Genomic DNA, 13,801 nt, shown 5'->3' with positions numbered 1-13,801 from the left:
AAGGAGTGAAGGATGAAAGGATTGTTAGACCAATATTATCATGTTTAAAATTGAATGAATTATCAATAGAGTAAATGTTCGATGAATTTCAAAAGTAAGCCCGTTGAGTTGTTTTTATTTATATTTGGATTTTGTTTTCTTTTTTAACATATTGATGTTATAAGTATTTATTATATATGTTGTTGTGAAGTTTTTTATTTTATTTATTTAATTACAAAATTTTGTTGGAAATATTGAGAGGGGAGTGAATCAATATTTCTTTTCAATTGTTACTTTTACCAGTTAGATCACTTATATTTAGAACACAAAAATGAACAATAGAAGTAAACACTTTTATTAATATAATATTTATAATGAATCAAGTACAATATGGATAGGGCTCCAACCCTTGATGAAGACACCTAGGCTCCAACCTAGGATGTGCCAAGCACTTACTTGGACTTTAGTGAGGCTCCAATCTCTAGGGCTTCCACCCTATCTTATCTAGGGCACCAACCTTGAGTTTAGGAGCACCAACTCCAAGGACACCAATCCTTTGGTTTTTCTTTGTCAAGATACGTTTGGTTGTACTTCACCACTCCCTAAATCTTCTTCATCGAGCCCTGTCAATATTCAGAATCGCTGTAGTCTCCACGCTACATCATCAATGACAACCTTGTCAATTAGAAGGTGTCGCCACCGCACTTCATCGTACCCAAGCAAATTCTCCAAGGTCACCTCATGATGTCTTCAATGCATCATGGTCTTCAATAATGTCTTCAATCAAATCTTCAAAAGGTTACTTCAACAAAGAGGCTTATACAAGCTCAACAATAGCTTCAATAATTCTCCAATACCTCTTCAACAATTCTCATGCAATGATTCAAGGTATTCGATAAGGTGCCCCAAGACTTCTTCAAAGTTTCTTCAATATGCTAGACCAAACCTGCTCCAGAAACTGCTCTAAGGATTTCCACAATCTTTAAGGCTCCAAAATAGTCTTTTAAGATTTTTCTCCCACACACAAGATCTGTCTACTTCAAGATCTGTCTACTTCAAGTCTAGTATGCTGCTTCAAGGTGCTCACAAATTGCTCCACGATCTATTTTGGCAAATGCTTCACTGTCCACCAAATGCTACGCTATGGAAGCTACCAATTGCTTCACTGCCCAATGCTTGCTCTAATTACTTCTCAATGCTTTGCTCCAAACAATGCCTAATCTAGGTTTAGGACTAAGCCTCTTCGAATGAATGTAATATGTGACAGTCCTTAATCCTTCGATTCTCAAGGCCACTATTCTACTATCCAAGCTTCCAGCAGAGCTATCCAAAAACTCTACCCATAACACGCTTCAGAAATCAACTTCAAAGTGTGTAGATCCACTGCAAAACATTCTTTGAGTAACTAAATTTATGATCTATTGCAGTCATTGATTTAGGTTATTTTTAGACCAGAATACACCAAGCTCCAGGATCTTGTGCAACGTTGTGACTCTATGTCATAAAAGTTTCAGTGTGATTTTCAAGGAGTGGACAAAGCCAAAATACAATAAATGGGAACTCGGGTTCTAAGCATTAAACAACCCAATCTGAGTTAATCATGTGTATGCACCAGGTCTGTAGCCCCTATTCCTAAGTCTGAGGATCTTGTAGGGTGACTGCCTATATGTGTCCGAGTTCTGTAGCTTAGCTTCCTGTGGTATCCGAGTTTTAGTCTTCCAAGCTATCTGTGGTGTCAGAGCCCTTAGCTGTAGCAGCTTTAAATGATCCCAATAAAAAATTCCAGAAATGCTTCCTTCTCATCCTTAAGCTTTTACTTGGTGTTGTTCCTCACTGTGTTGTCACTTGACTCTAATATTCATCGAAATTTATTTTTCACCGAACTGTTACTTTGTTTCTTTTCCAATGCGTATCATAACCAAATGATCTTGGCTCTGCGTTCTAGCTTTTTCCTCTGTATCTCTGTTCTATGTTCGCAATATGTAGATTTCACCTTTTTAATTGTTGACCGAGAACTATTTTCAAACTAGCTCGATACATTTTGTATTAATATGACTTTGAAAAGTAGAACCGTAACTAATGAAAGAGAAGCCGACTTATGTAGGGGAACCGATTTGTGAGTGGGAAGGCTGACTATATAAATATTTTTAAATCTTTTTGAATTAAAGTATTTTGATGTCACATTTTTGTTTTGGAAGCCAACGAGAGGAATGAACCTTGTAAATATATATTTTAATTCCTTAATGTTTTTAAGATTTTTGTATAGGAGCTAGGAATTGGGATTTTAATAGTTTTGTATAGGAGCTAGGAATTGGGATTCTAATAAAAAAAAGGGAATAGGGTAATTTTAGAAATTAGGAATCATATGATTTTAATAAGGTATACATTTAGGGTTAGGGTTTTATCAACGAATTAGGGAAAAGGGTTTCATTAAAGAATTAGGGCAAAGGGTTAGGGTTTTATTCAACAATTCAACTATGATGCCATCAATGACAACTTTATTCAACAATCTCCCCCTTTGTCATTGAAAGAAATACTCTCCCTCTTTCAACATTATCTACCCCTTTGACATCAATGGAAAATGGGTTGCCCAAGTACTCTCCATATCAAGCTGCTTCTTGACATTCTACTCCATCGTATTTTTCTTCATCAATGATAGTTCTCCATGATAGATATGTTGCTCCCCCTATCATGGTGCTTCTTGTGTTGTTTATCTTTGCAACTCCCTCTATCATTATGCCTTTCTTTAATGGACTTTCTCCCCCTAAGCCTTTGCACGCCTTCATGGACATGGATGTGGTAGATGAAAAACCAACTCCTCCTGCATGCATAAACTCCTATAGCTCTTCTTTTTTCTCAATTCAAGAAAGATTGTTGCCTTACGATCAAGTGGAAGACATCTCCAACAATGGATGTGTAGTGAAGACACAATATCATGATTTTCTTCAATGGAATTACTCCCGAGAGGTGATCTATCAAGAGATGATTTCCCATGTGTGACTCATCAAGGGTTTCATAAGGCTCTTCATGGATAGATTCTGTAGGAATGCTTAATCATAATAAGCTCCCCCTAATTGTATGCATGGTCTTCCTTTTGGCAGAGTCTCCCCATCAAATACTAGGAATATCAAGGATAACTTCATCAGGTCAACAACATGTGTTGTTGGCTCGAGTGTTCAAGAAACCTATAGATTCAATTTGCTTCCTTCTCCATACTTGTGTAACTTTCTTTTCTAGCATGGTTCTAGCTTGTGTAGAGGCCCAAGTCAAGTTACAATCACGTGCCATATATCCAATGTTATGACACTTGAAGCGCTTTATGTTGTTCATGAATAAGAATTCATGACTTCTTGCAAATCTTTGTGATATGCCCTACAATCTTTTTCCATGTGCCCAAAGTTCATACAAGAATAACAATAACCAAAAAATATACTTTGGTACCTCGGAGATGGAGATTTCCTTGATGTACTTCTGAAGTATTTTTGCCTTGGGATCCTTTGATGATAACCATTTCTTCTTACATCCTTGACACTGTTATCACCCAGTAATTTCCCAAGGTTAAGGAAAGAGATCACCGGGGTAACCACAAACCAACTTTTAAGCTTAGGCTCTAGCCAACCTAAGTCCAAAGAGGGCTCTCTCTATATGATTTAGCTTTGTTTTTATGGGATTTTAGGCTAGTTCTTAGTGTTCACGGGGTTTTGATTTTGGATAGAAGGTAGGGTGGTGGAATTCTTGGAGCAGATAGATAGAGCTAGGTCTTCAAGCCATTGGGCTATGGAGTCAATAAATGGATAGCATAACTGGACCAAATCATTAAAGGAAATGTTCAGAGGGCACGATAGCAAAGAAAAATGCAAATCTTTAGGCCTAATGAGTGAAGTGATTCTAACCAAGGTGAAAGGGCACTTAAGAATCCTTGGACCAGGATCAAAATGAAGAATAGTGGGTGATCATGAACAAAGGGCAATTAAGAATGCTTTGCTATAGATCAGAAGAGAAACTATAGAAGCTAAGGAGTAGTTAAGAATTCACTAGCTAAGATAGTTCAGGAGAAAACATTCAGAATGTAAAACAGTCAAGACAGAGTGCATTTCAGCAATTTCTGAAATATCATTCCTTGTTATACATTTAGATTTTAGAAATTTACACAAAAGATTATGGAAAAAAGATCAGGAAAATAACATTGAACACAGGAGAATACTTATGTGTATTTCGCTTTACACAAGAATCCTGTAAAACATCTGATCTTTATTGCTTAATCCAGCAAACCAATCAAGTCATTGATACAATAGAACTCTGATTTGAGAGAATTTTTTTTATAGAAATGTCTTGGAATCCACCCAAAATACTTCAAATGAAGAAGTATTTATACAAATTCTAAATTGAAATATCTTGAAAAAATATCAAGATTGGTTTTACAAATATCTCAAATTGTTTTACATTAATAGAAATTAAATAAAGGACACTCAAAACTAATGAATCTATTTGGAACTATATTTATGGATTTATGGTGATAAAAGAAGATAAATTCGAATTTGATAGCAACTCTTAATTGATTATGAGGCATCCAAGTCAATATCTGCATCCATACTTTGTGCATTCTGCCCCAACAATTCTGCAAAATTAGGGTCCATTGATACCTTTGTATATCTCAATCCGAGATATATATGTCAATAGCGAAAGAATTTATTGTATTAAAGTATGTTTTTGAGGTAAACCTCTCTCAATTTCCAAAAATTCAACTCCAATTGTTCACATTATTCTCTGTAAAACGATGTCAAAAACAAGACTTTTCACAGTCTGAAAAATACGTTGTGAAGACATGCACTTATCTCACTTTTGGTAATACCTGCATAGACAACGAGATAGGTTTTTCTATATTAGTCTTTTAGGAACACAAACCTCCTCCAGTTTCTCAAAATTCATCTTGGATTGGCCGAATTAGTTTTTGAAAAACTATGACTTAAACAGGAAATTTATGAAGAATGTACCATTTCTGCTCTGATTTCATCTTTTAACCTTAAATTTATTTTAACTGTTTTTCACTTTTACTTTGGTTAAAATTCATTGTTGTTGGTGAGAGTGTTTTCATCTCTGTTTAACCCTTACTGCCTCCATGTTTACTTTTGTTGTTTACTTTTACCACTCTGTTTTTTCATCTATCTTCACTTTGACATGAATCTGCATGCTTTGTAACTGTCTTCCCTATTGTTTGTCTTCATGCTAGAAGCTTTACTTGACTTGGTTTTCAATCTGATACTCTTTAACCCTGATACACTTTGACTATTCTTTACCGTTTCCTTTTACCTTCATTGTATATTTTAGGTTTTACTGTCTATTTCAACAGTAAATCATTTAATTTCATGTTTCCTCTGTTTGTCTTTTAACTGTATGTTTATTTTCCATCTTTGTTTGAATAGATTTGATAACAATATCGGAGTAAACAAGTCTTATGACTAGTATTAAGACTGTTTATCCAAGGCTGCAGTCTTTTTATTTCCTGTAAAATAAAACAAACTGTTAGGAAATCGTTGGGTTGACAGGGAGGGCCATTAATGGCTTTATCGAGCTTTATAGGTCTATGGAGTGAGTCCAAACTGCTTTCGAGAGGTAAACCATGCTTGAATTGGTTAGCAGAGGCTTCAAGTGGCGCAGAAGTGTTACATTGGGTTTTACTGCACAAACAGGCGAAAACAAGCAAAATTGGGGTTCGCGTGTTTAAACGGGTAAAGGTTTGATTTTCTTGAATTTTGGTGCAAAGTGACTAGTAGACGGTTTTGTCCTTTATCGAGAGGGCAGTAAGCGGTTTATTTCGCACTGATTTTGTGGGCTTGGTGGTATTCGAGAGGGGTTGCCCGATTCCATTCATTGAATGACACATAGCATCGGGGGTCAGGGGGAAAACCATTCTATCGGGCGGTTAAAGGGCGGACATCAGGCGCACCCGATATGATTACGGGCCATTGGATGTGGGGGGGGGGACGATCAACGGTGATCAGGAGGTGAAGCTGCGTGGGGGTAAATGACAGGAATTAATGGGGGGCCTGGGGATTTAATTGCGGTGGTTTTGGGATTAGTTTAAGGACTAATCCAGGGTTAGGGGATTGGGCCAGTCTATAATGAGGGATTAGGGACTGAGGGCGAGGTTTTAATGTATTTTGTGGGATATGGGGTAGTAATATAGTTTATAAATAAACTAAGGGGTGGGGTTAATTTATATAAGGGAGTTAAATATATACGGGCAAATGGGTTTTTTGGGATATATATATATATATATATATATAATTAAAAAGTTAATATGGGATGAAATGAGCGGAAGGGGGTGTTTGTACTTAGGTATCTGAAATCTTATGCATGTTCCATACACTTAGTACTTAGGATAAATGTATTTAGTGAGTTTTGCAGATAAAACATGTTTATAAAGGGGTTTTCCTAGGCAAAAGAACTTAACCTTAGGAAAAGGGGTTTTGTGACGGGAATGAACGATTTATAAGGGAATTTAACATCTTTTCTCCTTAAGTCATCAAGCCGAGGGTCTGGTCCCACTAGAAGTTAGAGAAATGCTCTGAGCCTCTTTGACTTAAAGAACTATAGGTATTAATATTTTTATTGTGAAAGGGAAGTTAGTGAGTGTTATAGGGGTTAAAATGAATGAGGGGATGTTAAATAAATCACATTGTGAACCATTGCCTTTGCTTTGTCCTCTTCTTATGTATATTGGAAAGATTCATTTAAAACAATGACATAAGTGCTTTTATGCAATCACATGATATTTCTACAACCTTTCTACTACTTACCCACTTACTCATCCTACCATTTTTTCTTCACTTTATTAGGGTGCATTTAAGTTAGCAAACCCTTGTCAATATTTTTCTTTTCTTTACAAAATAAACTATCTAATTCTAACCTTATATCATCCAAGGGCTCAGATTAAGCTTATGAGCTCCTTTTATTTTCTCTACCTAACTATGATCTGCCAAGATTAAACTGTTTGGTCAGATTTTGTTCTCTAATCTAGAAACATAAAATTCAAAGCATGGTATAATCAAGATTAAACAGTTTGATTACCATGGATTATGGCATGAATAACAAGCTGCAAATAATCATTATTTTGCATAAAAGTAAATAGTAGTGGCATTTGGACTTGCACACTTTAATGGTATTTTTGTTTTTGGGGCTCATATACTTTCATTTTTTTGACCTTCTCTTATTCTTTTTGTCCTTTGATTTATCCTTTAGGACATACCCTCTTTACATTTTTTAATTTTTTATAATATGGAAAACATTTTCAGAAAGCAGAGGTATGTACAATATTACAATCTTAACCTTAGTCATTCAAAATTATGACTCCTATTGGTATAGGAACCTAACCATGGCTTCACTTGGGGATGGCATTTCCTTGTGAAATGCCAAGAACACCGTCGACTAGTAGCCTGATCCATTGGGCCAATCCCACACATGTATATGCTCTGTTGTATAATCTTTGTGACTAAAACTCTTGAGTTGAAAATACCCTTTTCTGCAAACTAAAATCTGATCTAACATAAACTTGCTGTTGGAAACTGAATTTATTCAAACTGAAATCCTACCTACTTACTCTAATCATCTTTCTGACTGCTGGTTAGGTAAAATGAAACAACCAATGCAGCCACTCAAGCATTATATATATTGATGGATTTTGCTACTTGTGCTTGTTTGTGATTAAAATTGAGGTTCTAAAGCCAAATATAACCTTGTCTACCAAAGAGAAGATAAGGAAATACTTTATTTCCTTTGTAGGCTCTAAAAACTGTACAAAAGGATCTTCCAAAATCTATACACTATTGTTCAACTGATTTAAGCAACTACACACTTGTTCTGGATGGCTTCCATGCCATGAAACTGAAATATCACTTTTATCTTTAACACCCGACAGACTTTCATATGAGCTTTGTGATGATACTTCTATTGATTGAAATGTTTGTTTGGTGAAACCATTATCATCTTGATTACGACTCTCATAGTCTATTAATGGAGAAAAATTTTGATTGCATTTATCATCCAACCTATCAGCTATTGGATCATAAAGAACTTGGAAGGAACACTGCAACTTATTGCATATAGGTTTGAATCGAACTTCATAGGTTTCTACAAGCTGCTCATCCTTTCCTTTAGAGATGTTATACCACATTTCCTTTAAAAACTCAAATGATTCAAAACAAAGAGGCAAGGAAGCTTCACTTATTTCCAAATTTTCTGCACTTTCTTCTTTACTTTCATAGCTGACATGGATTAGATGGTCACTGTTTTCAAGTTGCTGAAACTGAATTTCCTTATTCCCCAAACTAGCTTCTGATTGCTCTGTAAAGTTAGTTTGGATTTGAAGAACATAATTATCATCATACTGATCATAATTGGGAAAATCATCAAAAGAAGTAATGTCATCAAACATACACATTAGATCAGGAGATTTCTCCTCCACATATTGCTCTATAAATCTATCTTCTGATCTATGGTAGTTGGAGTTACTAGGAATTTGTTCATGAATATCAACCTTTTCCTTTTGTGAAATAAATGTGTCGTGGTGATTTTGAGAAAAAATTCATATTTCCTGGTGATCTTCTGCATCCTTTCCTCTGTTTTCTTCATCAAAATGTCGAGTTTTTCCTCTTTTTTTGCTTTCAACTTTTCTCTTCTAATTTGCAGATTAACTTCTACATCTATTGCAATGTTCTACATTTGTTCTAGTATTGAGGGGTTTCTTTGTCTTCACTGAAATTCTATCTCTAGATGAAATGCTCTTGGGTAATGCAAAAGAGTTGAATCAGGTCAGGTCTTATATTTGATGGCATTGAATAATAGGCTTGATTGAATATGTCTGAAAACTGTTGTATTGTTTCATCTAGATGTCTTTTAAAATGATTATATTCTTCTATGATCACAATAAGATTGACTTTGATTATCCATCTATCAAGGAAAATTTTTCCAAACTGTTGGAAATTTGAGATGCTTGAAATAGGAAAATTCTTGAACCAACTCTTTACTCTACTTTGCAAAGAAAGAGCAAAAAGCCTGATAATAACATCATCTTCATCAATTTCAAATAATTCTAGATAATTCTCAAAACCTTGAATATGTTTTTGAGCAGTGATACCATTCTCTCCATCAAACCTAGGGAGATACTTGTAATAATTGTTAGGGAAAGCATGGAGTGTAGGAGGTAAGATGAGTGGCTTATATCTATCAGGAACTTTATGAGGTACTGGAATATGTACAGGGATTGTATGATTAGTCTTGATTGTTTGATGCTCCTCAATTGGAAAATGATCTTCATAAGAGTTAGAAGACTGTTGTTCAAATGTGTAAGGAGACTTTATATCTACAACTTTTAAAGGGAAATAATAAAAAATTAATCTAAAATCTTCTCTAAAATACAATATACATTGGAAAACTTTATTGATGAGAAAGAACACAATGTCTTGGATAACAATCCAAGTTAAAAGCCTGATCTTTTCATATAGTTCTTTCAGGTTCATTTCTCCAGTGGAGTCTTGATTGTGGAATTGATTTGGAGTCGCCAGGTGGATGATTTTAACCTTTGTGTGTCTGATCACTATCCACCATCATAGATCAGATCTAAACATGCAAAAGGTTTCTGAAGAAAATTTTAGTTCTCCCCAGCGGAGTCGCCACTATGTTATCACCCAGTAATTTCCCAAGGTTAAGGAAAGAGATCACCGGGGTAACCACAAACCAACTTTTAGGCTTAGGCTCTAGCCAACCTAAGTCTAGAGAGGGCTCTCTCTATATGATTTAGCTTTGTTTTTATGGGATTTTAGGCTAGTTCTTAGTGTTCATGGGGTTTTGATTTTGGATAGAAGGTAGGGTGCTGGAATTCTTGGAGCAGATAGATAGAGATAGGTTTTCAAGCCATTAGGCTATGGAGTCAACAAATGGATAGCATAACTGGACCAGATCATTAAAGGGAATGTTCAGAGGGCAAGCTAGCAAAGCAAAATGAAAATCTTTAGGCCTAATGGGTGAAGTGATTATAACTAGGGTGAAAGGGAACTTAAGAATCCTTGGACCGAGATTAGAATGAAGAACAATGGGTGATCATGAACAAAGGGCAATTAAGAATCCTTTGCTATACATCAGAGGAGAAACTACGGAAGCTAAGGAGCAGTTAAGAATTCTCTAGCTAAGATAGTTTAGGAGAAAACGTTCAAAATGTAAAACAGTCAAGACAGAGTGCATTTAAGCAATTTCTTAAATATCAGTCCTTGTTATATATTTAGATTTTAGAAATTTACACAAAATATTATGGAAAAAACATAAGGAAAATAACATTGAACATAGGAGAATACTTATTTGTATTTCGTTTTACACAAGAATCCTGTAAAATATCTGATCTTTATTCCTTGATCTAGCAAGCCATTTCAGTCATTGATACAATACAACTATGATTTGAGAGAAAAATTCTATAGAAATGTCTTGGAATCCACCCAAAATACTTCAAGTGAAGAAGTATTTATACAAATTCTAAACTGAAATATCTTGAAAAAATATCAAGATTGGTTTTACTAATATCTCAAATTGTTTTACATTAATAGAACTCAAATAAAGGACACTAAAAACTAATGAATCTATTTGGCACTATATTTATTGATTTATGGTGATAAAAGAAGAGAAATTCGAATTTGATAGCAACTCTTAATTGATGATGAGGCATCCAAGTCACTAATTGCATCCATTCTTTGTGCATTCTATCCCAACAATTTTGCAAAATTAGGTTCCATTGATACCTTTGTATATTTCAATCCGAGATATATATGTAAAAAGTGAAAGAGGTTATTGTAGAAAAGTATGTTTTTGAGATAAACCTCTCTCCCTTTCCCAAAATTCAGCTCCAGTTGTTCACTTTATTCTTTGCAAAATGATGTCAAAAACAGGGCTTTGCACAGTCCCAAAAATAGGCTGTGAAGACATGAACTTATCTCACTTTTGGTAATACTTGTGTAAACAGTGAGATAGGTTTTTGTATATTAGCCTTTTAGGAACACAAACCTCCTCCAGTTTCTCAAAATTCATTTGGCTAAACTAGTTTCTCAAAAACTATGACTTAAACAGGAAATTTATGAAGAATGTACCACTTCTGCTCTGATTTCATCTTTTAACCTTAAATTTATTTTAACTGTTTTTCACTTTTAATTTGGATAAAATTCATTGTTGTTGGTGAAAGTGTTTTCATCTCTGTTTAAGTCTTACTACCTCCATGTTTAGTTTTACTATTTACTGTTTACTTTTACCACTCTGTTTTTTCATCTATCTTCACTTTGACATGAATCTGCATGCTTTGTAACTGTCTTCTCTGTTGTTTGTCTTTATGCTAGAATATTTACTTGACTTGGTCTTCAATTTGATACTCTTTAACCCTGATACACTTTGACTATTCTTTACCGTGTCCTTTTACCTTCACTATATATTTTAAGTTTTTACTATCTATTTCAATAGTAAATCATTTAATTTCATGTTTCCTCTATTTGTCTTTTAACTATATGTTTATTTTCTATCTCTGTTTGAATAGATTTGATAACAATCTCGGAGTAAACAGGTCTTATGACTAGTATTAAGACTGTTTATCAAAGGCTGCGGTCTTTTAATCACCTGTAAAATAAAACAAACTGTTGGGAAAACGTTGGGTTGATAGGGAGGGTCATTAATGGCTTTATAGAGCTTTATAGGTCTATGGAGTGAGTCCAAAGTGCTTTCGGGATGTAAAACATGCTTGTATTGGTTAGCAGAGCCTTCAGGTGGCGCAGAAGGGTTACACAGGGTTTTACTGCACAAACAAGCGAAAACAAGCAAAACTGGGGTTTTTGTGTTTAAACGGGTTAAGGTTTGATTTTTTTGAATTTTGGCACAAAGTGACCAATAGACGGTTTTGTCATTTAGCAAGAGGGCAGTAAGTGGTTTATTTCGCACTGCTTTTGTGGGCTTGGTGGTATTCGGGAGGGGTCGCCTGATTCCATTCATTGAATGACACGTAATATTGGGGGTCAGGGGGAAAGCCATTCTATCAGGCAGTTAAAGGGCGGACATCGGGTGCGGCCTTATGGGCCATTGATGTGGGGGGGGGGGACAATCAATGGCGATCAGAAGGTGAAGCTGCGCGGGGGTAAATGACGAGAATTGGGGGGGCTCGGGGATTTAATTGCAGTGGTTTCTGGATTAGTTTAAGGACTAATCCAGGGTTAGGGGATCGGGCTAGTCTGTAATGAGGGATTAGGGACTGAAGGCAGGGTTTTAATGTATTTTGTGGGATATGGGGTAGTAATATAGTTTATAAATAAACTAAGGGGTGGGGTTAATTTATATAAGGGATTTAAATATATACAGGCAAATGGGTTTTTCGGGAGTTTTATATATTTAATTAAAAAGTTAATATGGGGTGAGATGAGCGGAAGGGGTGTTTGTACTTAGGTATGCGAAATCTTATGCGCATTCCATACACTTAGTACTTAGGATAAATGTATTTGGTGGGTTTTGCACATAAAACATGTTTATAAAGGGGTTTTCCTAGGCAAGAGAACTTAACCTTAGGAAAATGGGTTTTGTGAGGGGAATGAATGATTTATAAGGGAATTTAACACCTTTCCTCCTTAAGTCATCAAGCCGAGGGTCCGGTCCCACCAGAAGTCAGAGAAATGCTCTGAGCCTCTTTGACTTAAAGAACTATAGGTATTAATATTTTTATTGTGAAAGGGAAGTTAGTGAGTGTCATAGGGGTTAAAATGAATGAGGGGATGTTAAATAAATCACATTGTGAACCATTGCCTTTGCTTTGTCCTCTACTTATGCATATTGGAAAGATTCATTTAAAACAATGACATAAGTGCTTTTATGTAATCACATGATATTTCTGCAACCTTTCTACTACTTACCCACTTACTCATCCTACCATTTTTTCTTCACTTTATTAGGGTGCATTTAGGCTAGCAAACCCTTGCCAATCTTTTTCTTTTCTTTACAAAGTAAAATATCTAATTCTAACCTTATATCATCCAAGGGCTCAATTAAGATTATGAGCTCCTTTTATTTTCTCTACCTAACTATGATCTGCCAAGATTAAACTGTTTGGTCAGATTTTGTTCTCTAATCTATAAACATAAAATTCAAAGCATGGTATAATCAAGATTAAACAATTTGATTACCATGGATTGTAGCATGAATAACAAGATGCACACAATCATTATTATACATAAAAGTAAATATTAGTGGCATTTGGACTTGCACACTTTCATGGTCTTTTTGTTTTTGGGGTTCATATACTTTCATTTTTTTTACCTTCTCTTATTATTTTTGTCCTTTGATTTATCTTTTAGGACATACCCTCTTTACATTTTTTATAATATGGAAAACATTTGCAGAAAGCAAAGGTATGTACAACATTACAAGCTTAACCTTAGTCATTCAAAATTATGACTCCTATTGGTATAGGAACCTAACAGACACCATCTGCATTTCTTCTTGGAGTAGGATTTCTTACAATGTCAGCTTGACTCTTACCTTTGCTGGGAGCATCAACATTTCTTCCAGGCTTCCTCACATCCTTGTTGGTTGAAGCATTATCATTCTTCCTTGAGGATTCACCAGCATAACCAAGACCTTATTTATCAAGGGGAGACCTTTGATGACTTAAGATGTCATCTAGGGTTTGAGAACTTTTCAAGTTATTATTCAAAAATTCAACCTCCTTTTTAAGAAAGACAATTTCTTCGTTCATTTTCTTGCATTCTTCATCCTTCTTTGATAGAATGATCTCAATTTATTCCTTCAT

This window comes from Pinus tabuliformis, chromosome 3_1, assembly GCF_031772625.1.
Source record: "Pinus tabuliformis cultivar Carrire ecotype Pingquan chromosome 3_1, CPIR1, whole genome shotgun sequence".
In the NCBI taxonomy this organism is placed as follows: Eukaryota; Viridiplantae; Streptophyta; class Pinopsida; order Pinales; family Pinaceae; genus Pinus; species Pinus tabuliformis.
Note: the sequence above shows the minus strand (reverse complement) of the source record.